Here is a 24003-nt window from a genome sequence, read left to right on the forward strand (position 1 = left end):
TTAAAAACAAGGCCATTTAAAGCCCTTTCACCTCCTTATCCACTAATCAAACGCCTTTTCTTTATAGATGGAAGTTCTTAAAGAGAACTTCCATCTGGATCTGATTTATTTTGGAGATTTTATCTAAGATCATTTGAGGGAAAATCCAGTTTTCTGCCATGTTTTTAGCTGATATTTTTCTTCGCACTTTGGGTGTTGGGTGCGACGCTCAGAGCTGTCAACAGAGGTGTCAAACAAGTGACAAGTTTTCTGAGCAAGCAACAAAAACAGATGGTTTAGGGAATAGAGACACGACTGAAGAGAGAAATGAGACGGAGTGTGGAATGTTTATCCACTTTTCACAGGAATATATGTCACTTGAGTCTTTTTACAGTTTATTCTAGTTGTGTTTTTTTTTCATGGTGGAATGATAACATTTGACTTGAATAATTTAATTGATTAAACGTTAGTAAATAGAACCTCGACCACACCCTTTTTGTACCAGTCAACAAACTTCCTGTATAATTCAGGCTGAATATTTGACCACCTTTCTTGTCGTAATTGATTGATCTTCTTTAGTCCTTCTTGCTTCTTTCCATGGACCCGACTTTTAAGGATTGCCCACACGTTTTCTACTGGATTGAGATCTGTACCTTTCTAGAAACTCTTTGAATCCCTGCTTTATCCATTCAAAAACTAGTTTTGTTTGAGAGCCACTAGTGTCTAAATTTAATCCATCCAGCTGTTGATTAGACGCAAAGTTGAAGGTACTGAACGTAGACATCTTTTTTCATTATTTCACCCATATTGTTATGAGATCAATGCTAGTGTAAAAAGATCCTTTAGTTTCAGATTCCCTCTTGAAGTTTTATTTCAATTTTTTATTGTAGTTTCTCAGTTCTGTCGTAAAAAGGATTTTGCTTTGATTTGCTTGCAAATGCTATTTTTTTGCACTTCACAAATTGAATATCATATCATGTAAATATGTCAAGGTATTTTGTAGGCACCTTTAAACTTTATCTAAATTATGTCCTTGGTTTTAACAAAATGATTCAAAGAAATAAAATGCCTAAAGGTCAGAAGTTTGATGCTATGACATACTTAAATAATAAGCAACGGTATCCCTGTATTTACTTAGTATTGGTTTGATACTGTAATAAGCAGCTAGTTCATTAGTTCATACACTTCATGATTGTAGGTAAAAATTCTCCCTGCGAGGTTTTTGTGTTAGTAATTACCTTAACTTGGGTGTGTTTTCATTCTTATTGTTTTGCTGTTATGTTTGAAGTCACTGTTGCATCAGAGTTGAATTCATGTCACATTTTGACAGTAGCAGGGCAGCTTTGATGCAATGGCAGAGAGGTTTTATTCTTCATCATTTTTTGCATGAAAACTCTTTATTAACCAGACCGGATTTGCTGAGCATGTCTGACTGCCTCGTTCACTCAGCAACAAACATTTCTAACCATCAGTTATGGGCCACCGAGCAGCTATTTTTGGAGGCACTTTATGTTAATTTGCCAAAGATACCTTTGCAGCAGAGCTTGAGCTTTGAGTGAGTCATTCTCTTCTCTCTCATAAACTTTTCCCAATGTGTGACTCCCGCACTTATCATTTGCAAAAAGGAAAAACGTTTTTTTTTGACAGCAAACATCCCTTAAAAAACCCATCAGCTGTCAAACCAGCTGCGTAACGATGCTGAAGTCAGCTGAGCCTTGTTGTAGTCATCTACCACCTCTACAGCATCGACTGGCTTGTCAGTTTGACCTCTGACAGTTTGTCACATCCAGCATTGACTTTCAGAGGCTCAAACACCAAATAAACCACAACAGTGTGTGCAAACTAAAAGGGTCATCGCGCTAACTGTATTAAAAATACACCTGAACAGGGAATAATTGGCACTTTCACATGGAGGTTTCTTCTTGAGGTCATGTTTAATTAAAGGGATGTTTACACCTAACTGCCTCTGTCATTCATCATTAATTGAAACTGAATGTTGCTGTTTATTGGTCTGCACAATGCGCCGGCAGGCTCGGTAACAGACACTGTTACTCAACCCAGGCACTTGGGTATCTTTGCTCTAAGTTACAGTGCATTCAGAAAGTATTCACATTTTCCATATTTTTTTATGTTACAGCCTTATTCCACATTGCATCCACTTATTCTCTTTCCTCAACATTCTATACACATTTTTGACAGTGTGGAAAAAAGTTTTTGAGATTTTTGTAAATTTCTGAAAAGTAGTAAACCAAGAAATCACATTTATTAGTTTTGTGTTTACTAGTTTTGCTATGTGTTGAATTTGTGCGATGACAGTGACATGAGAATGCAGTTGTTTTTATGCAGCATTGTTCTACACTTCTTTTGCATCTCCCTTTTCTTTTTCATTAACTAAGTGAACATTAGTAAATAACAGGCTCTGAAAACTGTTTTGGTTTTCTAGCCTGAAGCAAATGTGATGTAAAAATGCAAATGACCTTTTCCTCACTGTTGAAACGGGGTTAATTGCACTGTGTTGAAAGTTTGGATTAGCTCAGGGCAGGCTCCATTAGGAGCAGTCAGCACTTTAAAAATATTTAGCTTTTTCTCTTAGATTGAGAATGCATACGAGGGGTGAAATGTATTCAAAAATTTGCATTTTCTTTCATGTGATTCATTAACAGTAATTTGCTCGCTCCTTGTTTTATTTACTGCGATTGACGTCTGCCGCAGTATTTGGCTGCTCATGTGGAAACTGCTGCAGCAGTCAGTAAGAATGCCGAGTCTGTGGAAAAAAAAAACCTGATTGAGGCGCTGATTCCAGGGAGAGGTGTTTGCTGGAGACCTGGCATCACTGTGAAAGCAACTGTCAGGATTAAACCACAAACTGCAATGTTTTTGCTGCTGCTGCTTGAGCAGAATGTAAAAGTGAAGTCGGGGTCTCACTGAGAAACGCACTCTTGTTTCCTTCGCCTGTGTTTTTGGTATTTGTTGGGAAGAGCTCCCACAGGATGCAGTAGCAGTGGTTGGATGCTCTTAGACTCACACTCATGCCTTCACCACAGTTAAATTAGTTGTAGGCCAAGCTCTTGTCCTCAGAGACGAGGCAGTGCGTGCGCTTGTGAAGCGTGTCCTCCACCTCCCTTACATTGCCTGGTTATAAAGACATAAGAGGGAGGAATAACTAGGTGACTCATAGCAACTCACAGCTGACTTATGTAACAAATTTTATTTGGATTTCACATAAATCACCCAAAGCTTTTATACATGGAGCACATGGATGACACGCTTTAATCCAAAGCTGTTGATCATTCTTCACCCTTAGGGTGTTTTCACACCTCATAGTCCAGTAGATTTGGTTCGATTGGGAACCAGAATTACAACATTTGTTCAGCTGGTGCTGTTTGCTTTCACGCTGCATTGTGTCAAAGAATCTAAGCCCCTTGAAAAACCTGTTCACCCCTCACTTGTGGTGGCACTGCACCAAGAACCACTAAAGGAAACGACACAAAAACCTCCAAAGAAGACACCAAGCTCAACTTCCTTTTTCACAAAAAGTAAACAAAATGGACTTGTGTCAGATTTTAGCAGTTGTAGGATTTATTTTTAGTCTTTGGTAAAACACCACAAGCTATTTATCCCTCTAGTGCTAGACATGAGCGTTAGTTTTCGTTGTATTTACCCAGAATGTCCTGCATTATTGTCTCCTTCCTCTGCGGTTCGCTTGCGTCCACATACGCATTTGAGACGTAGTAGAGTTGACTTCAACCAAACCGAGGCCTAGGTTTTAGGCTGACCAGAGCTCAACTGTGCGTTCACAGCTCCTCAAGTGAACCAGACTTTCCAGACAAACAAACTGGAGTTCAATTAAAGCGTAATAAACCAGACTGGTAGTAGGTGCCTTGGTTTTGGATGAGGATTTGATTTGGGTACGTTACAGCAAGAAAAAGATATAAACATGAATGCCAAACACTATGATTCTTTGTACTTCTTAAAACATAAAATGCCTCTTACAGAATAAGTAACAACCCACCCTTACTGAGGGGGCATAAGTTAACAAGGATTTTACAGCAAAGCAGAATTTATCTCCTTGTAGTTAAAACAAAGGGTGCATTTCAGATTTTACTACCAATAAGTCAAAAACTGACAGGTTGTTATAAAAAGACAAAGAATCCCCTATAAAGAAGTGGATATTCCACCTGTGTGCTATTATTACCAATCGATCATGTATTACTTTGGTGTGGAGTGCTTTAGATTTAAGCTTAAATGAATATTGCGTCGAACCTGTCAGTGATGCTTTTCCTGCCACGGTTTGGTATAAGTACATGTACATTCACATTCCTCCTCCCTATCGCTTTACACTCCCTTTATCTTAGAGAAGACCCTACAAACAAAATTAAGAGGAAATGCTGTACACAGAGGGTTCTGGTTATGACATTGCCTGTTTTTGTGCTTTACTTTGCATATTCAAACTTGGAGTTGTCATTTTAAGTTGTTTTTGTGGGTGCAACCAAGCCAGGTTTAGGCATAAGTACAAAAAAGGTGTTACTTTGTTTTTAAGCATTCTGAAGAAAGGTTGCTCCAGTTCAAGAAGTCCTCTTGGCAGCTCAGAGACATGTAAAGCACCTTGGTGGATGGCTAGAATACAAATGAAGCGAATATTCACCTAAGATGTTGAAGGAAGGAGTAGAGGGAGTTTTTTTTTTCTTTCTCCATCCCACCAAGTTGCCCATCTGTCCATGAGGAGACCATATGTCCTGAGTCCACAAGACGTTTTCTTTTTAATGGACACACTATCTTTAAGAGTTTGTTTGATGAACTTTTTTTTCTTTTTTCTTTTTTTTACATTATCCTTCAGGATTTTGTGTTGAAAATACTGTTCCATTATCTCCCATTCAACAATGAGCAGCAGCATTAAAATCTCACGGCTAAAACTGTATATATTTCTGTCATAACAACCTTGAACCAGCGAGGCATACCATGTCCCGTGGTTTCTGCAGACGGGTTGTTGGCAACGGATCCTGTGGGCAATGAGGGTTGTGGGATAGGACTTCTGAGGATTTCTCCAGGATGTGCAGAATGCCATTAATGCCTGATCGGATTTATATAGAAAAGCGTTTCAGAGTCTGGATTTTTGCCATGTTTCTTGAGTAGAACATATCTGAATGGTTTCCCAGTCATTCACTTCATGGTAACGGTTGACTAGAAGGCATTAAATTAAGAAGAGAATTTGGTTTACTTTCTGTTCAGACGGAATGTTGAGACAGATCTAGATTTTCATGGTGCTGATTTGAATTCTCCTGGTGGAGGAAGCAGGCAGGTGTTTTAGATACTCATTGTTAGAAGAATGTTGCATGTTAGAATATTACCTGCGGTGATATGTTTAGGCCAGAGGATGGACACTTGTACTTATATAGCAACCCTGAACAGGAATAGCTAGTTTTTACACTTTGGATCAAAATAATTAGATTCTTTTTCATTTTTTGCTCTTTCCTTTGGTTTCTTATTTTGTTTGTATTTCCTTTTAATTCATGTAAAGCACTTTGAATTGCCTTGTTGCTGAAAATGTGCTATATAAATAAAATTACCTTACCTTACAGTCAGAAGTTGAAATTGTTATTCCAGTTGGAAAAGTTTGGCAATATGAACCTAAGGTTATATCACAATATTTAGTGGTACTATTTCAATAACAAAAGTGACAGTAAGAACTATTTGTGACAACTTTTTTTACTTAACCATAACCCTGTGACTTCATGGCACAACAATCATAAACGTTCTTTTTTGTCACATAAAAAAGTGACAAAATTTCAAATTTATCAATACTCTGATTGGACAGGCAATGGAGAAAAATCCAGACAGTTTTGAGGAATTTTTAGCATCATTAATTGGAGTTTATGGAGACAATAATAAATCAAAAATCATTAAAAATGTATTGCAATAAATAATATCGAAAAATACTCACCCCTGTTAGAAAGTTCACCAAGCATTCCAGTATAGATATGTCACTCAAATATTCTTGAGTCTTGACTTGGACTTGAGATCAAAGACTTGAGATCAAATGACTGGTGAACTTCTCTGATACATACTAATAGGATATGTCTTATTTTGCGGGTCTAGACAAATTTGATTTTGTAGCACCGGGAGCAAAAGTGGCTCTTGGAATTTAAAATATTGAGGTAGATGTTTGAAACCCAGACACAGATGGGAGATCCAGCTGTACAACGATCCCAAAACAACAAACATGAAAACTGACTTAACCACTCTTTGTCCTCTGTCCTGTGGAAATGTGGACTCTACTTAAAAGCTGCACTATGAAACCAACCAATAGAAGTTTTTTTGGTGCAATAATTAGTTTAGCCTCACATGGATTATGGAATTTGCTTCTCTGTACCAGAAATGTGAGCCTGTTGGCTGGACCTCAGTGTTCTGCTCTTTTCACTGTTTGTCACTGCAGGACTGGTTACGTTGGCAGTGAAGGATGTGTTTCTTGATCGTAATTTGTTTCGAAACCTGCCACTCATCCAAGACCTTGCTAAACCTTGCCAGTGTCACCTCCTCATCCTTGTTGCCAAGACGCTCCCGTGTTGCTTTTTCCGTGACAATGGAGTCACATTACTGATGTGAGCGGACAACAGGGCAGCATCTGCTTCCCTTTCCCACACCCCTCAGATATCTTGGCTTCCTGCTGTCAGTCTTTCTTAGCGCCATCGCGTTGTGATGTTGCTGCTGGTCGGTCATGCTACTTGCGGCAGGGTCAGCGGGGTTCCTTCGCACAACACTTCGGTGATCTGTGGCGTCTTACTGGCTGCCTGAAGAGAATTGTGTTCCTGATTTGTTCTGTTCCAGGTTGATTTCTTTTTTCATAGATTCCCAGAACAAAATGTTAAAAATAAGGTTTTATTCTGCTTTTGTTCCTTATGTGGTTATTGTGCATTATCAAAAGAACTGAACATATTTTAAATGATGTCTTCTCCCTTCTCTTTAGGTGCGGTGTGTGGTGTAAATAGGACAGAATTCAGAAGATAAAGTTGGCAGTTTCACCGCTGACTACTCACTGGAACGGTGAGTTCAAGCCTGTCATATTTCAAACATTTACTCCAAGACATCATGACATGAAATATCTGGATGGATAGATTCCTGGCTGCATGTACCAACCACAAAGCTGACTCCAGGCCAGTTCATATGAACAGAATGGGATTTATGGAAGACAAATTTGTCCCTTAAAGCATTTAACCTTATCTTTTTTATCTTTTAAGGGACTTCATTTCCAAGAAGCTGTAATTCATTTACACTGCTTTGCAAAAGTATTCATACACTTTGGACATTTTCTAATTTTTGTACATTGCAACAAAACATCTGTGTATTTCTGGCGGGCCGGATTTGGCCCTCGGGCCTTGAGTTTGACACTTGTGTTGTGGAGCCTCCTTTGGTGGTTAGCCTCTAGCAGCTTTATACATCAGTATAGAGATGTTTTTGTCTATCATTCATAGCAAAATAACACAAATTCAGTCAGGTTGGGTGGAGAGTGTTTGTCAACATTCAAGTCGTTCAAATTACAGATTCTCAATTGGTTTTAGGACTGGACCTTGACTTGGCCATTCCAGCACATAAATATGTTTTTTATCCTGCAGGAAATGGGAAATTATAGGTTTGTCCATCTTTCCATTTTAAGATGATGGACTGATTGGAGCTTTTTCAAATGTTCAAAGCTCAGATGTTTTTCTTGAACCTAACCCTGCATTGAAACCAAGTGTCTAGGCCTGTCACAATAACGAAATCTGGTGGATGATAAATTATCAATTGTAATTGTTGAGATAATTGATAATGTGTCATTTTGAGATCATTTTCAAATAACATATTGATAATGGCCTAAAAATGCAAGTTCATCCAGTATATTGGTTCAAGACTAATAAACCTAAATCTTGTAAAGAAACGGTTAGCATTGGAACTGGAAGACATTTTTAATATCCAAAATAAAACAATCAGAAACAATAAATAAAACGGAAATAAAAACATTGTATTTGAAACAGCAAATAAAATGGATTATGTTGTCCCTGTAAACGGAATTACCCTTAAATAGAATATTAAAATGGAAATTGTCAAGCCTGTTTAAATTTATTTTGCAGTCAATTGCTTAATGCTATTTCATAATAGCATTAAGCAATTACACTGTACACTGTACTACACTGTATCCGTCTACTACATAAAATCTTAATAAAATACTTTAAAGTTTGTGGTTTTATTGTGAAAAAAATTGTGAAAAAAGGGGGAATGAACACTTTTAAAAACAACATCTCATCTTCTCTCTGTGTTTAGTCTTGTGGTGGACTTAATGGATGCATTTTTCGCTCCCTTTTCTCCATGCATTGTGTTTCTGAGTGGAACAACTCGTCTCACAGTGTCTCCCACCGGTGTGGCTATTTTTAGGGACGGCTCAACTATCAAGGGATGCTGCCGTCTCCCTCCATCTCTGTTTGTCTATTTTCCCCCCAACTCTTCCATGTGCCAATGTGTCAAAACATTTGCTAGTTTGTGTCGGAGTGTTTAAAGTGGAGGAGGGATGGAAATAAATGTGTGCACAGCATAAAAAACTGACCACATGTCACTTTGCGGTGCGGTTGCCAAATCAAACTCAAAACTGCTTGGGTCATGGAAAAAGCAAAAACAAAACAAAATATTTCGTTGAGAAGTTTTAAAAAATCTTGAGGGGGTAAATCTGAGGATGCTGTTTGCTGTTATTCTTCAACAATCCAGAAGAAAAACAAACATTAGCAGGGTAAGAAACCTCTGAATGTTGGATAGATTTAGCTTGGTTTTAATCACAATAAGTTGACTTCTGGTTCCCCCTCCTGCTTTTTAAAAACTCATCTCAGCCTGGGTCCAGAATTTTCTAGTCAGATCTTTGAGTCACTTTACACGCTCATCTTGGGACTTGTGCTCCATCATGCATTAAAATAAGCTGATCATCACCAAACTGCGCATGGGTTTTTGGAATAATCTGTTTTTTGACTGTTTTGATCCCATTCTTTATCTATGGCGGTGTTTGTTGGGCAGAACTGTGACTAAGCCTACTTCCTTGAACTAGAAACTACCCCACACATGGGTTGTATCAGGATGCTTCACTGTCAACACAACTAAGACTTGATGGTAGCTTTTCTTTGTTGGACAAATGATTTTCCAGATGTCACAAACAATCTGAAGGCGGATTCATCAGAGAAAATAACTTTGCACCAAACTGTCTGTCCTTGTTCTTTTTGCTGAATTGCAGTCTGTTCTTAATGTTCTTCTTGGACAGATGTGGCTTCATTTTCATTGTTGCCCATATTTTCAAAAGGCCGCTGTTTAAACATCTTCAGCTCACTTTTGAGGAAGATGCTTCTTGCTCATATTTAGGCAAGTCAAGTTTATTTGTGTAGCAAAAAACTGAAATGTCTTTTTGCCAAAATCCCCCAAAACATTACACTGCAGTGGCAAAATACATTAAAATTATGAAAAGTTGGAAAATAACCTAAAATGAAAGGTTTTCAGTTATTTCTTAGAGAAAATAACTTACTTTAAATGAAGTCAGGGTTTCGGCAGTTTTGCAGTTTTCTGGAAGTTTGCTCCTGGTTAGAGGAGCATAAAAACTCAATGTTGCTTCTCCATGTTTGTTTCTGGTTCTAGGGATGCAAAGTAAGCTAGAACCAGAAGACCGGAATGGTCTGGAGCCATTCAGTGATTTGTAAACCAACAAAAGTATTTTAAAGTCTATTCTCGGAGCTACAGGGTGAGAACTTTAGATCTGTGGTGATGTGTTCTGTCTTCCTGGTTTCGGTAGAGTAGTTGTCTTACAATTGGACGGTTTTAGGTTTGGTTCCAGCTTTGCCCTGTCACATGTTGATTTGCCCCTGGGCAGTGCACTTAACCCATGTCAAAGTGTAAATGTGGCTCTAGTGCAAAATGCTTGGAGTGGTCCGTGTCACTGGGAAAGCGCAGTATAAGTTCAGTCCATTTATCATTTCATCTACCCCATTTCATAGCAAACATTTTACTATGCTGATTGCTTTCTTCTATTTTTAGCCACTGAAGATCTTTGCAAAAACAAATTATGCATATCAACTCGCTGCACAGTAGAGATGAATTTTCAACAGGAAAACTAAAGCGTCAAAGAGATTTAAAGCGTTTCTGTTAAAATATTTGTCCCTGCCTGTGAGGCGGGTTTGATGTCATAAAAGCTGCAGCCAAGTTGTATTTTGGAACGTTACTGATGCCTTGTTTGGGATTTGATTCATGCTAGACTACACAGTGAGCTCTTGGCCTCCAGACTTATCAATGTGTTGACACTTGAGGACAATAAAGCTAAATTTTTCTTTGGTTTAATAAAGTAGTCCCTGTTTGCGTTGAGAGCCAGCAGTGGCTCAGATAGAACAGCTGGTGTTATTGACACAAGGAGACATTTATTGTCCTCCTGGTGTGACTCTTAACCAGTCCTGCTTCGTAGTGTGGGCAGTGAACTGTCAGGTAGAGGAGGACCGCTTAGAGAAGACCCTGATGAGTACGACTCGCACCCGGGGGCGCTGTTATTTCTCCCGGAGGAAAGGTGGAAAAAAGACTGTCATCTGCTCTGCCTGAAAAAACCCCCAGCTTCGCTTAGACCACGACTATCACATCTCTTTTAACACAAGCTGGTAGCATGCACACACATTTGCTCGCTTTCCAGTGCTAATTAAAAGGGAAAAAAAACACATTTGCGTGCATGCAGACACTCAAATCCCAGCTGCTGTTATTTTTAAACAATGCCAGCGCCCTGTTCTGTGTGGATTTTTATGGCAGCAAAGTTCCTGCTGCCTGTGCTGTTGAGGAGTACTCATGCCCTCCAGCCTGCACCTCTCCTCCATTATCCTAATGAATATTTAGTGCACTGTAGGCAGGACGGCCACAACTCATCCTGCTAAAATACAATGAGCTGCTGCGAGGTTAAAAAGACTAGCGTTTGACAGGCGCTAACTCCGCGGCGGTGTATTTTTATGGACAATTCAGTCAGCCGGGGGTGTGCAGAGTGACCGAGTCACAGGATAGAAAAAGAAACGCTGGACATATTTCACAGTTTGCTGTCATAAATACACAGAGCACCAAAAATCAAATCAGGAAATGAAAAACTGAGAGAACAGTCCTAGAATAGCTTTTAGCAGGATAGACTACCACTTAATGCACACTATTTAATATCTTCTACTCTCTTTTTCATAAAAGCATGACCTCCTTTAAGAACAGAATTAAGTGAGCTCTGTCTTTACTTCCTATGCTCCTAGCAGTTTCTGCTGTTGACTCTTAAGATTGTTGTCATTCATCTTAACGTTTTTATGGCGTTACCTCAGAGACCTCTTCATTCTTTGAGTTGGGTATCTCTGCTTTGTGGTCTTCATTATACGCACCTTGATGCACCTTCGGTGAGCGGAGAACACACACCAAAACCATTGCGATACAGTTGGATTCCCCCACTCAGGCTTGATCCTGTCAGATTTAGTATATTTGATCCACTATATAGATGATTACATTTTGTTGCATACAATAAAATAGGTTAAGAGAATGGTTTACAGCTGAATAAAGCTTTGCATTAAATTAAAATAATCACTTTGTGAAATAACATAAGGCAATAACTCGGTGGGAAGAGAAGCTTTCTCACAATCACCTTTTGTGGTTTGATTCCAGCATCCTCCTATCATTTTGTCGTGCCCCTGGGCAATATACTAAATCCCAGCTGACCTACCTTTCTGCACATTGATGTATGAAAACATGTTTGTGAGTGCAGCTGGGTAAAAACAACTATTGTGTAAATTGCTTGTTTGGTTTGGAGTACTTCCAAAATCCTGAAGTGCACTGGATGGTTTTTCATACTCAGTATTCTTGGATGTTTATGTGGAACATAACTCCAAAATATTAGAACATTTTGCCTATTCTACAATGTTTAGAGCATGAATAAATTATTTGAAAGAAACTACAGTTTTGGAAGCTGAAATATTGAGCTATAATGCTACTTGGCTTGCTGTTGGCCACAACATGCAAAACAGCAAGAGCACAATTTATTTTCCTTTGTGCTAATTGGTTGTTCCTCCAAAAGCAGAGATAAGTTTACATTTTATCTTTCATTAAAACAGATCAGACTTTAAAAGTTTAGGTTTTGTTAAAAAACATTGCACCTTGTGATGGTTTGTCTTACCGATGCACTTGCAGAGTAAAACTGACACTCAATTTTATCTGAACATCTATACTTGCTGAATCTTCTTGTGACGTATGCCTATTTCATGTAATCCGGTAAGTCTAGGTTTGTGAAAACAAACAAAACTAGAATTATAAGCAGTTTCAACGGGTTCAAAGCCCAACCCAGCAGTTGCCACATTGCAACTCAACAAATAAAGAAATTGTAATACTAGTTTTCAGAAAATATTGTTGAAAAAAACTCATCTTGATCTTATAAATCTAATATCACAATTTTTATCAAGTGCTTATAAAATTGCAAGTAAAATGTTCTTTTTTTTTTGGTCATGCCAACTATTATGTGTAGTTCAATGTTTTTTGCTCTTTTCTAAAACCATTACACATTTTCTACAATGTCTGTCCAACCTTAGCATCCTGTGTAATGTCTAGTTTGATATGTTTGATTAAGGTACAATTTTCATTCTTTCTTATTCTCACAATCTCCCTTGGAGGTGTTTTTTATATATATATATTTCAGGTCCATCTTGAGGAAATAGCTTACATCAATCATACAAAAATGTTGATTCTTCAGGGAACTCATTGCAACATATTAGCACATAGATGTTTTAGTTCCTAAAAAAAGACAAAATTATCTTCCCAAAAAGAAACAAAAACTATAAAAAATACCCAAGATTTATGAGGGATTGGTCCAATTTTTTGTTTTAGCCTCGGAAACATTTGTAACAGGAGTCAGTGATATCTAATGAAGAGGTGGCTTCTTTTAGGAGTATCCTTTGTCATTGTTAAATACCCTAACTGCCTCTTGAGTTTAGTGCCAAGAGTTGTAGACATTGGGCGTGGGCGCAAGTGTACCTCTAGGAAATGGGATTCGGGCCTAAGTGACTTCTCTTCCAGCATCTTTACAAAGGTCACAACTGTTGGGTGAGGTTCAGTTTTGGAAGCTAGAGGGAACAATTTCTTATTTCTTTCAAGTCTCTTGAATTTGGTTGCAGATGTCCTTTCCTTCAGTTCTCACTCCATCAGAGCACTTTGACTATTGTTTAAACCTTGAATGACTTCCTATTTGGCTGACTATCCCTTCTAGTATCCACGGTTCTACCCGCTTTCTTAGGTGAGAACATATCTTAAATTTTTGCCTTACATGTAAACATTGAAAAAGTCTAAAACGTCAAAAAGGTTTAACGTCTAAAAGGACCTAAAAGATCTAAAACTTTTGCTATGCTACAAACCCAGAAAGCGTAGGTTTTTAGAAATATTTAGAAGAAAAGAAGTTAGAAAATCTTCAATTTCACTTAAATACTGTTTGAATTTCTGGTAACAATGGACTTTTAAGTTGCATTCGATTTGCATCGGCAATCTTCATCTGGATTTTTAGGGACTGTGATACAACTATATGGCACCTTTCCGTGTCAACATTTTTTGCAGGTGTTTAAGTATGGGACTTGTGCAGCCATACAACCCTTTCTAATATATATAATTTTTTCTACTTGGTGCTGCAAGAACGGTGCCTGAGAAGATTTAATCGCCTTGCCAAAAGTAACTAGGCTGGCCATATTTCATCACTGTCATGTCCTTGGAGATTTTCTGTACATCTGAGAAGTGCAGCAGTAAAAATGGGACCTGCTAGAAGACTGACCTTTGGTGCAGCAGCTGGGAACCATATTTCAGAATGGCGTGTTGTTATGGAGACGTCATAGAAAGACCTTGACGCTGCATTTTCTTTAGAAGGGTTTGCTTTGCTGCAGGGTGAGTCAGACTCATCATCTTGTTACAGTGTACATACAGTAAATGCAAAATTATGCTAAATTTGGTGTGGTAGGATTCCTGCTTTTCTTACTGTACTATAAGCAAATATATTACTAGACTGGTCAGTTTTTAATAGAGATATTAATCAACTGTAAAAGACTTCAGAACGGATATATATCCATTGAGTTCTAAATTAACAAATAAGTACCTCTATTTGGCCAAACTAGATCAGAGAGACACTAAGTGAGAGATTTTAAATTGACTTTTTGCTCCAGCAAGTCTCACTATGAAAGTACTTAGTTTAGTAATTAGTTCACTTAACTGAGCATTTTTAAGGATTTGCTCCCTTAAACTATTTGACTTGAAAAAGCTGCTATCTTCTTTCGTTAGGAAACATATTTGGTTGAAGCAGCTATAACGATCCTAATTAATTTTAAAGGTTGTTTTTTGGAGATAAAACCACTTTTATTGTGATCTTTTCTTGAATGTAAACGTGACACAGAGGATGATTGTTGTATTTAATGGGGTAGGATTTCAGTGAAAAAAATGTTTATGCTGGAACTGGGTAAAGAACTACATAGATGGATTGAAAATGTAATTCTAAGGCTGTGTAAAAGGAAATACAGAACAAACAGTGTGTTTTATAACAAAAAGCAGACGTTTGCCATGGGACGCTTTATCCTCACTATGAGTCAGTTTACACCCACCTGGGGTACGTTTCAAACCTGCTTTGAGAACAGATGATTTAAAGATACTACTAAGGAAACCTGGTTAAGTATATGACTCCAATAAATTATATCAACCAGCAGGATATTGCTAAGTTGGTTAATTTGGTTTGTTGAGGGATTTTTTGAGTTCTACTTCTTCAGTGTCCATTGGTCCAAATAGGGTCCAGAACCACAACTACTTTAAATAGGTTTCTATATCAAATTTTCAGAAATTAGTGCTTAAATAAATTTGAATGTACTTTGGATTTTAGCATTTTTTTATGGTTATTATTTATGGTTACTATCCGGCAACGACATGAGACCCTTTTTAATGCCACAAAAACTCATAATATCCTTTCTACAAAAACCAAACTAATTGGTTCATATAATTAAACTATGCCCTGTTTACTTTGTTAAACAGGAAACCAAAAAATAATTTTGCAAACATTTTTTAATCTTTATTTTAAAAAGATGTCGGATTTTGTGGTCTTTTCAACTTTACAATGTTTGGATACCAGTGGTGAAGAGGAGGAAGTGTTAACAGGAAACTAATTGGCAGGGCATTGGTCAGAAATGGGATTTCAACTGGGTGAATTGACTCTGAAGCTTCAGTTTCGGCTCAAGATTGCATTGCATTCATTGACTGCAACGTGAAGGGTCTTGTAAAAATCACATTTACAATCTAAAAAGTGAAAGTATTGAAACCCTGAAACACATTCTGCTTTACATAAAAAATCTTACAAGCAGCTCCAGAGCTGATTGTAGAAGAAAAGAAGTTACACAATCTAATAAATGAAATGATTTACAGCACAAAACACCAGCAGCACAATAAGGCAATGATTCAGTAGAAAACTGTGAACATCAGGAATAACGACAAGTTATTGGGGTCCTTTTAACCTACATGTATTTTCACAAAATAATGAGAAGTTTTCAGGACTTTGTGCTAATTATCCTGACCAGAGCATTTTATAAGATATGAGCCAGCTGATTTATTTGAAGAAGAGGAAAGATATTTTTGAATTCAGCCCAAAGATTTTGCTTGAGGACATTAGGACATTCTCTTTGAGTGCATCATGGTCTGTGTTAAAATGAATCCACATTTACTTATTCATAAATAATTGCAGCTCTCTGTTTTGGCTCTCCTCTCCTCAGATGCTCTAACGGCATATGCTCTCTGTGATCTTAATGAACGCAGCAATTCAAAATATGACACAGTGATTAACATATATTTCTATGAGTGGAGTCCACATGGAGAGCACTTGCATTCTTTCACACTTTGCACCCACACCTTGTCGATCTGTTTCTCACTTTCTCCATTTATTTTCATCTTCAGCAAGCTGTCATTCTTGCGGACGGGCATGTGCTTGCACGCCGTCCTCGGCAGCCACCAGATGGGAGACGGACGGGTCCCGTATCAAAGCCCCTGTTTGTTTTGGAAAGCCGCGAGTGGGAGCGGTGACCAGATGCAAAAACAACGTGATCATTGAGGCAGGTCTGAATCGGCAGCTGCTGCTGCTGATAGTGCACACCCGACCCTGCAGAGCTGGTCTGCTTTGTGTTTCGGTGACATGTGTTTTCCACTGTACGTACTGCAGTTAGGACTTTGTACAGTGATTGAGCTTCTTGTTTCCACAATGGAAGGGGTTCTTTACTCAAACATCAGCTCTGTGTACTTCTGGGATAAATATTGAGCTCAGTAATAACGTTCAGTTCTGACACGCTGTGTATAAAGTTGGTGTGGGTGTAATAATACAGATGTGGTGTTTTGATTAATCAGTATCTGCTAGAGTGTGACTGTTACTGCATGTCTGCAGGCATATTGTTGCCAGTATTTTTTTTACGTGGGTAATATTTAGAGTTGACTGCCTGCACAAGTTCCAACCTACATGGTTTTATTTGATGCAATAACATTTCTGTGGAACAGTCTGGAGTCATTGCTCATTCCCTCATTTTGCATCTAAGTTCTTCTGTTCAGTAGTTCTTCAAGTTTTCTGAAGGATTTTTTTCTTTGGATTTTGGCTGCTTTGTCACTCAGTTTCAGTCCAGTTCTTTGTTTGAGCTGTTTAACTCTAACCTTTCACTTAAGTCCAAGAGATGAATTAAGAACCAGTATTTTATTTAATATTTAGAAACTTTGTGGCCAGTAATTTGTCCCAGTGACACAAATTGTTCCCATTTTTTTAGCCACATCTATGAAACCTTTCTGTTTAGTTATGTTTCCACTACAGGGACCAATTCCAGGAACTAAAGCATTTTCCTGTGCTAGTTGTTTCTTTCCCTAAGGTTTCACTTCAGGCCCAGAGCAGAAACCAGAGTATTATTATTCCTGGGCATTTCAGCTTCCCAATATTCCTTTTAATATTTTTTTAGATGTGTGCTATGGAAAGATTCATGAATAGGCATATTTTCTATAAATAAGGTATTATGCTTCTCGGAAAAATCAGCAAATAAACAAAGGTCCACTGTACTTTAATAAAGTCAGGCCATCTTAGTGTAAATATTAACTAAAGAAATTAAATAAAGCATTCATTTCTGCTGTAGAAGCAATTTTCTTTTCAAGATTTAAACTAGTAATATTACAATATTTTCCTGCATTGATCTGCTGTCTGTCGTACAAATTAAAGTGATAACAGTCCCTTTGGATTGTGTGTCATTAACAGCCAAGATACAAGATGCTGCTAATGTTGCTAAATTCATTTGAAGTTTGTTGCTAGTTAGGGAGTAACTGTATATGTTTTATAAAGTGTAATTCTGTGACAGAATAATTTTTGTAGGTTTATTGTTGACAATTTGGGCTTTCATGTAGCTCAACGTTACCCATTTACACACAGTTGGATGTGTCACTCCTTGGCTTTTAAACAATAGTTCTGTGTTCAAATTTTATTATTTTTAATTATATTCAAAGCTGCATTGTTGTGGTTTACTGAGATCTGTGTCTGCAGATTGCAGTAAAGGGATCTGCTCAGCATCAGCAGCGTCAGCAGACAGACCCACAGTTGAAACATGGAAAAGGAATGGCCTGGGTAGTTAAAAATGTTCTGGGAAAGAAAGTCCAGAGGGATTTTTCTGATGTTATCCCAATGAGGAACAAAATGAAGCGACAAAGCTGGTACTTATTGAAAAGACAAGTTTGTGTTACAAGAAAGCGTTTTTAATTTCAAACCAAGTCAATGTTTAGCTCTGTTATTGCATCACAACGTAAAAAGCAGATATATAAATGCAACTCCTAATCAAATAAAATTGGTTGAATTGTTGGAAAATTAGAAGATATCCTGCATCTAAGATTACAAGCTAGACAAGAGATAGGATATTTAGTCATTCAACTCTCCATGTCCCTTGTCTTTTTTTCTGTGTACAACAAATTTGCAAAGTAACATGTATAATATATCACTATACACATGTATAATATAGGTTTTCACCATAAGTCATTAATTTGTTACATTTCCCATGTGACTACATATCATCATCAGGCTTTTATTATGACTACAGGTTCAGAACATACCTCAGATCAGCCCATTTTGATCTGACAGACTTAATGCAACAATTACAGACGTAGTCGCTCATACTCTGCTGCTTCTGGAAACACTCAGCGGTAACAAAGAACCATCAATCAATCACATTGTTCTTGGTATTACACTCAGCAGTGCACACAGACATGCATGTTTAGAAAATAGCAAGGAAAAATTTAGATAGGATTAAGTACTAGGCCCCGGAGGATTGTGAAATGTTTGTGCAGATGGTCAATTATCTGGTTCCTCATTTTTCGTTTGGATCCTTGACTTTCTTGTCGGGATCACTAATTCAATTTGTATAATACAAAGCAGACCAATAAGAATACTTAATAAGACAGATCTCCATGCAACTACTAACAGCCCTTTTATTGATGTAATAAATGGACCCATGTTTTCAGAATTCGGTGCTTTTTTTGTTGCTGAAAGACATTAGTGTAGAATTGATTTGTTTCCAGACTGTTTTAAGAAGCTCCATACCAGAAAGAATGAGTACACACTTAGAGGAAGATGTGTGTTTAGAAAAGCAAACAGCAGAATTGATTTTAAAAAGTTCCAGTTTGTTTCAGTAACAACAGTGCATTTTTGGTCTACTTTTTGATGCTGAAATTAATACATGAAGATTTTAAAAACTGTAATTCACAGAAGTTAAGTCTCACAAGAATTTGGTGTTAATTTTAAGTGTTTATTATTATTATTATTAAGTTAAGTATTAACTGGCAGTTGTACTGTTTTTCTCCTGCTTTCTCCATATGTGTAGTTTATGGACTTTAGAATCTGTTCAAAGCAGATATTGGAAAGAGGATAAGTGAAAGAAGCAATACTTTAGCCTTCACCTTTTTGGTCATGTTAAATTCATAAATGATAATGTAGTTAATACTGATGTGAAATCTCTGGTACCAATTTTTGTTTTAAGTGTAATTTTTGTTTAAATATGGATAACGTATTTGATTCCCGCCACTTATGGCTTTTGACCAAAATGACAAAAACAAACTCAGACATTTTCTTTTTGTCTTTTTAAGTCATTTCATCCTGTTTTGCATGAATGAAATGTGAATGTTAGACCTCAGTTCAGTTGGTTAACTTCTGAAGCCAGCTGGAAACTTAAAATTCCTATCTTTTGTTCTTTATCAGTGAGTTTCCCACAGCAAATGGCTGCCTACACACCAATACTCTTTGACGTAAATGTGTTATAACTTGAAGCATTGAATATTTAATTATTTAATCACTTAAAAATCAAGTCAGCAATGAAGAAATACCCAGAAATGTCTCGTTTTATTGTTATCTCAGAAAAAAATAATCTGTGTCTGTAAATTAGCAGCTTCATAAAGTAAGTATTTGATTTCAAAATTAGCCTACAGGCTACAGAGATAGCAGTTTACACACATTTCATTGCTTAGCCCACTAATCAGCTACCATACCGAGTCAAATCAGATTGTTGTGGTCTAAACCAATTTTCTTTGCAACTTCACCCCTGCCAAGATTGCTTAAATTTCCCAGCGAGTGTTGCAGCAGGGAAATGTTATAATTTGATCCTACTCACCTTGATCAGATTACACACTGGAATTATTACAATTACAGCTGTCACTGATTAATGGGCATGCTATAATTACAGACTTAGCCACAAGTAAGTGTGTATTAGTGCATGTGTGATAAAGAAAAATGAATATGCATTTGTTAAGGAGTGTGTATTTATTTTAACTTAATCCATCCAAATACCTGATTCGTCAAGACTCATTGGTGAATCAAGCAAATCAAGTTTGGACACAAAATAGCCTTAATTAAGAGAGGGATGGCAGATAAGAGCCTTTGTGAAAAAAAAAAAAAGTTGCAAAAGTACAACAGAAGGTTGTAAAGAATGATGGATGAAAACCAGGCTATATCACATGTCACAGAAATAATAACCATCTAACTTTAGTTTGCAGCTCATAGTATCAAAGATTACAATAATCTTTGGTAACAATAAATATTGCAGAATAATAAACTGTGTTTAAGGATGTTGGAGTTGCAGTTGAGTTATATATATCTATGTTGCAGGTGAGTTATATATACATCTTTGTTGCAGGTGAGTTACTGTATATATCTGTATATCTATGTTGCCACCCTGGTTTAGTTCTGTCAGTCATTGTTTTCCCAATTGCCACACATGAAAAGAGAGGGATTGAGGATAGTGCTTTGTGGGTCTCCATTCCTTTTTAGCATCTAAACTTTTCATAGCTAAATTTACATCTTGTTGAATCTTACCTTTGAATAGGATTTTTATGTTTTCTATTTAAATTGCTTCAGTTACTTAAGTTACTGTCTCTGTAAACTACATTACATTAGACAACTTTTTGTCAGTTTGTTTAGGTTTGTACCTCACACTATTGCCTCACATTCCTCTATTTTAATGATTCTAACATTCTTATGTCTATTTTAAAACAATGCTGCAGCCTTTATGGTGCTTCATTCTTTTTATGTAGTAGGAGGCATTTAAGATGATAATTTCACACAGATTATAGGACATTTGCTTGTCCTGAAAAGTCCAGAAGTAGTTGAGGTGAAACAGGTCACTGGCTTGATGTAAAGAGCTTACATAATCAGACTGCCAGACCATTGCAGCTCCAACCACTTTAAACTGAGAGAAGTTTAAAATGTGCATTACGAGTTAAAAGTTTGGACCTGTAGTCATTTATGTTTAATGCAGAGGTTTGTTTTAGATGGGAACAGGAACTGTGTGATCTGAAGGAAATTCTATAAAAGCTGCACTGAAGTTCATCCTCAATGAGTATTTCCTGACTTTATTTCCATTCCTGTTGTCCAAATCCATCCATCCATCCATCTATCTGCCCAACTACCAGTATGCAGTTTTTGAAGATTCTTTTCTTAAATACTTTGAACACATTTGATTCTAAAATCGGAAGAAGTACTTTCACTGCTGAATGTCACCATGTCTCACAAGGTGACATCCAGGATTCCCAGCTGGTGTCTTAGTTTTGCTGCCAGACGGGATTTATCCTGACTGACCAACTTGTTTGCAAACTCTTCTAAACCATAACCATATTTGGGCATATTGGCTAAACGGCAAAAAATGAATAACTTCCAAATACCCTGGATAGATTACTGCAAATGACTTCTAACACTTTATCTGAATGATGCCCTATTAAGCATTTTCAGTTGAGATTCTGAGAGTTGCAGTTAATGCTAAAATGAATCACAGCCTCACTGAGGTGGCGCTTTTTACCAACCAGACGGATCGTATGGAGCTGAAGTAAGGGAACCAGAAGCAAGGCGAAAACGGAGCGATAAGGGACTGAGCTGCAGGGTTTTAAATATTAATAGCATGTATATCAGACTTAGTGCATGCATGAGCTGTTTGTGTGCACTCCAGGTTTTCTACAAGCTCAGCACCCCCCCGACCGCGACAAGGCGAACCTCTCAGTCTGTGAACAGAGTCAGTCGAGCAGAATGGAGTCGCAGGCAAATGGACGCGAGGGCCGAGATAGATTACGCAGATGCTGCTGCCGCTGCCGTGTTGACAGAGCTGTGGTAAACCTCGTCTGGTCTGGGATGTTCCACCAGGGGCCTATCTGCTTTATCTTTTACCCAGAATGAAGATTAAAATCTAAAATAAATAAGCAGTGACATGCGAGATGGAATAAAGATTTGCACTCATTGTGATTGAGCTAAATATTATCATTTTCATTAGTTTGCATGACGTTCAAGATTAAAATGGATAGATTTATGTATAAAAAGCCGTTCTTGGTTTTTGCCTCCCTCCCACGGTTCATGTGAGTAGGATAGAAAAGCAGCAGCTTCTCTGTTTATCTGCTTGCTTGCCGAATGAAAGAAATAACCTCCTACAGTTGGCAAGGAAAAAATCTGGCAGATTTTTTTTAGATGCATCACAATATTATGGCCTTTTGAAATGATTTATTACCACACACAGCTACTTTATCTTTCTTAAAGAAAGTTAGATCAGTCTGAACATGTTTTTCACCAAAATGTTGTCAGCACTTTTGGCACACAAGTTACCCACCAGCCAAATCAGAAAATGGCATGCAGGTTCCAATTAAAATACTGCTACTGGTCAAACCAGAGATGGAATATTTTACAGTTGTTTTTACCTTAATTTTTACTTTCTTACCCTTGGACATGGTGCTGCATACTGTATACTGTTGTGTATTTGTAGTTCAGCATTCATGGGTTCTTCACTTCACAATTTTATTTGGAAACATAGCTCTAAATTTGCGTAAAAGTTTCCTATTCAGTTTTTTTTGTGTGTAGAGAATGTTAACTATAAAAAAGTGCAGCATAGAAAGCTTAGATATCTAGACGCAATGCTGGTGTTTACAAAACAGCCAATCCAGGAGCGCCTTTTTTTGCCCACGATTACTTGTACTGCAAGAATGGAAACTAGAAAATTTCGGAAGAAATTTAGCCGGGGCCTGCCAAGGCGCGCCCGTGGGGTTTGGGCCCGGCGTCGTCACGCTACAAATCGGCATGGACGCTAAAGAACGCCGCAACGTAATCAGTGGCACGCGGAGAACCGCAAGAACGTTAAGCGAGGTGGACGTGCACCATTCAGCACGATTTAAAATGTTGTCAAGGCTTTTATTTTGGAAGTTTTGTTAAACTTCATTTCAAAGGGACAAACTAATCCCATGCGTAATAGTCCTTGGGTTAAAATAGTTATATAATGCTCAAAACACAAGTAGCTGATGTAAAAATATTAAAGGCTTTTATTTTGAAATTTGCAGTATGCTTCATTTTAAAGTTCTGAACTAATACCACGTGTAAGAGTGCTTTGGATGAAAAAGTCAAATAAAGCCAAAAAGAGCAATTACGTCATGTAAAAATATGCAAGGCTTTTATTTTGAAATTTTCAGTATGCTTCATTACGTCATGTAAAAATATTCAAGGCTTTTATTTTGAAATTGATGAAAAAGTCAAATAAAGCCAAAAAGAGCAATTACATGATGTAAAAATATTCAAGGCTTTTATTTTGAAATTATTATTATGCTCCATTTTAAAGTTCCGAAGTAATCCCATGTGTAACAGTGCTTTGGATGAAAAAGTCATATACGGCCAAAAAAAGCAATTACATGATGTAAAAATATTCAAGGCTTTTATTTTGAAATTATTATTATGCTCCATTTTAAAGTTCCAAACTAATCCCATGTGTAACAGTGCTTTGTATGAAAAAGTCATATACGGCCAAAAAAAGCAATTACATGATGTAAAAATATGCAAGGCTTTTATTTTGAAATTTTCAGTATGCTTCATTTCAGAGGGCCAAACTAATACCACGTGTAACAGTGCTTTGGATGAAAAAGTCACATAAAGCCAAAAACAGCAATTAGCTGATGTAAAAATATTCAAGGCTTTTATTTTGAAATTATTATTATGCTCCATTTTAAAGTTCCGAACTAATCCCATGTGTAACATTGCTTTGGATGAAAAAGTCATATACGGCCAAAAAGAGCAATTACGTCATGTAAAATATTCAAGGCTTTTATTTTGAAATTTTCAGCATGCTTAATTTTAAAGTTCCAAACTAATCCCATGTGTAACAGTTACTGAGTTAAATCAGTTATATACAGCCCATAGCAGCAATTAGTTCTAAAGGCCAGTTCTCAGTCCTGATCTGTTTCAACTGAGGATAGATAGAACTACAGCGATGCGTATTTGTAGTCCTGACCACCAGCCAATAGCCTCTTGAGTTCCGTTGCCATGGTAAATAATGGTCTCAGCAGGTGTGAGCTGTGAGTCATACATGCTCAAACACACAATTGTGTGTTTGAGCCTACACGTTTTACTGAAAAAAAGCATTGGAAACAAATCCTTCGTGTTCGGGAACCGTAATACATATTCGAAAAACGTTTCGAGCGTATAAGAGGGCAATGTGT

At 37.3% G+C, this 24003-nt stretch overlaps 1 protein-coding gene across 4 annotated transcripts in view; it reads left to right on the forward strand.

The window, feature by feature from the left end:
• adarb1b (adenosine deaminase RNA specific B1b) overlaps positions 1–24003 on the forward strand; it is a 131878-nt gene that overhangs the window by 37475 nt on the left and 70400 nt on the right. For 3 of the 4 annotated variants that reach the window (XM_032567435.1, XM_032567437.1, XM_032567434.1), the window contains one exon: positions 6944–7020. The gene's annotated coding sequence lies outside the window, so the exon portion shown is untranslated. Of the gene's footprint in view, positions 1–2679; positions 2691–6943; positions 7021–24003 lie in introns of those variants that run through there. The other variant, XM_032567436.1, reaches the window with a different exon arrangement.

The sequence above is a fragment of the Xiphophorus hellerii genome, chromosome 7, assembly GCF_003331165.1.
Source record: "Xiphophorus hellerii strain 12219 chromosome 7, Xiphophorus_hellerii-4.1, whole genome shotgun sequence".
In the NCBI taxonomy this organism is placed as follows: domain Eukaryota; kingdom Metazoa; phylum Chordata; class Actinopteri; order Cyprinodontiformes; family Poeciliidae; genus Xiphophorus; species Xiphophorus hellerii.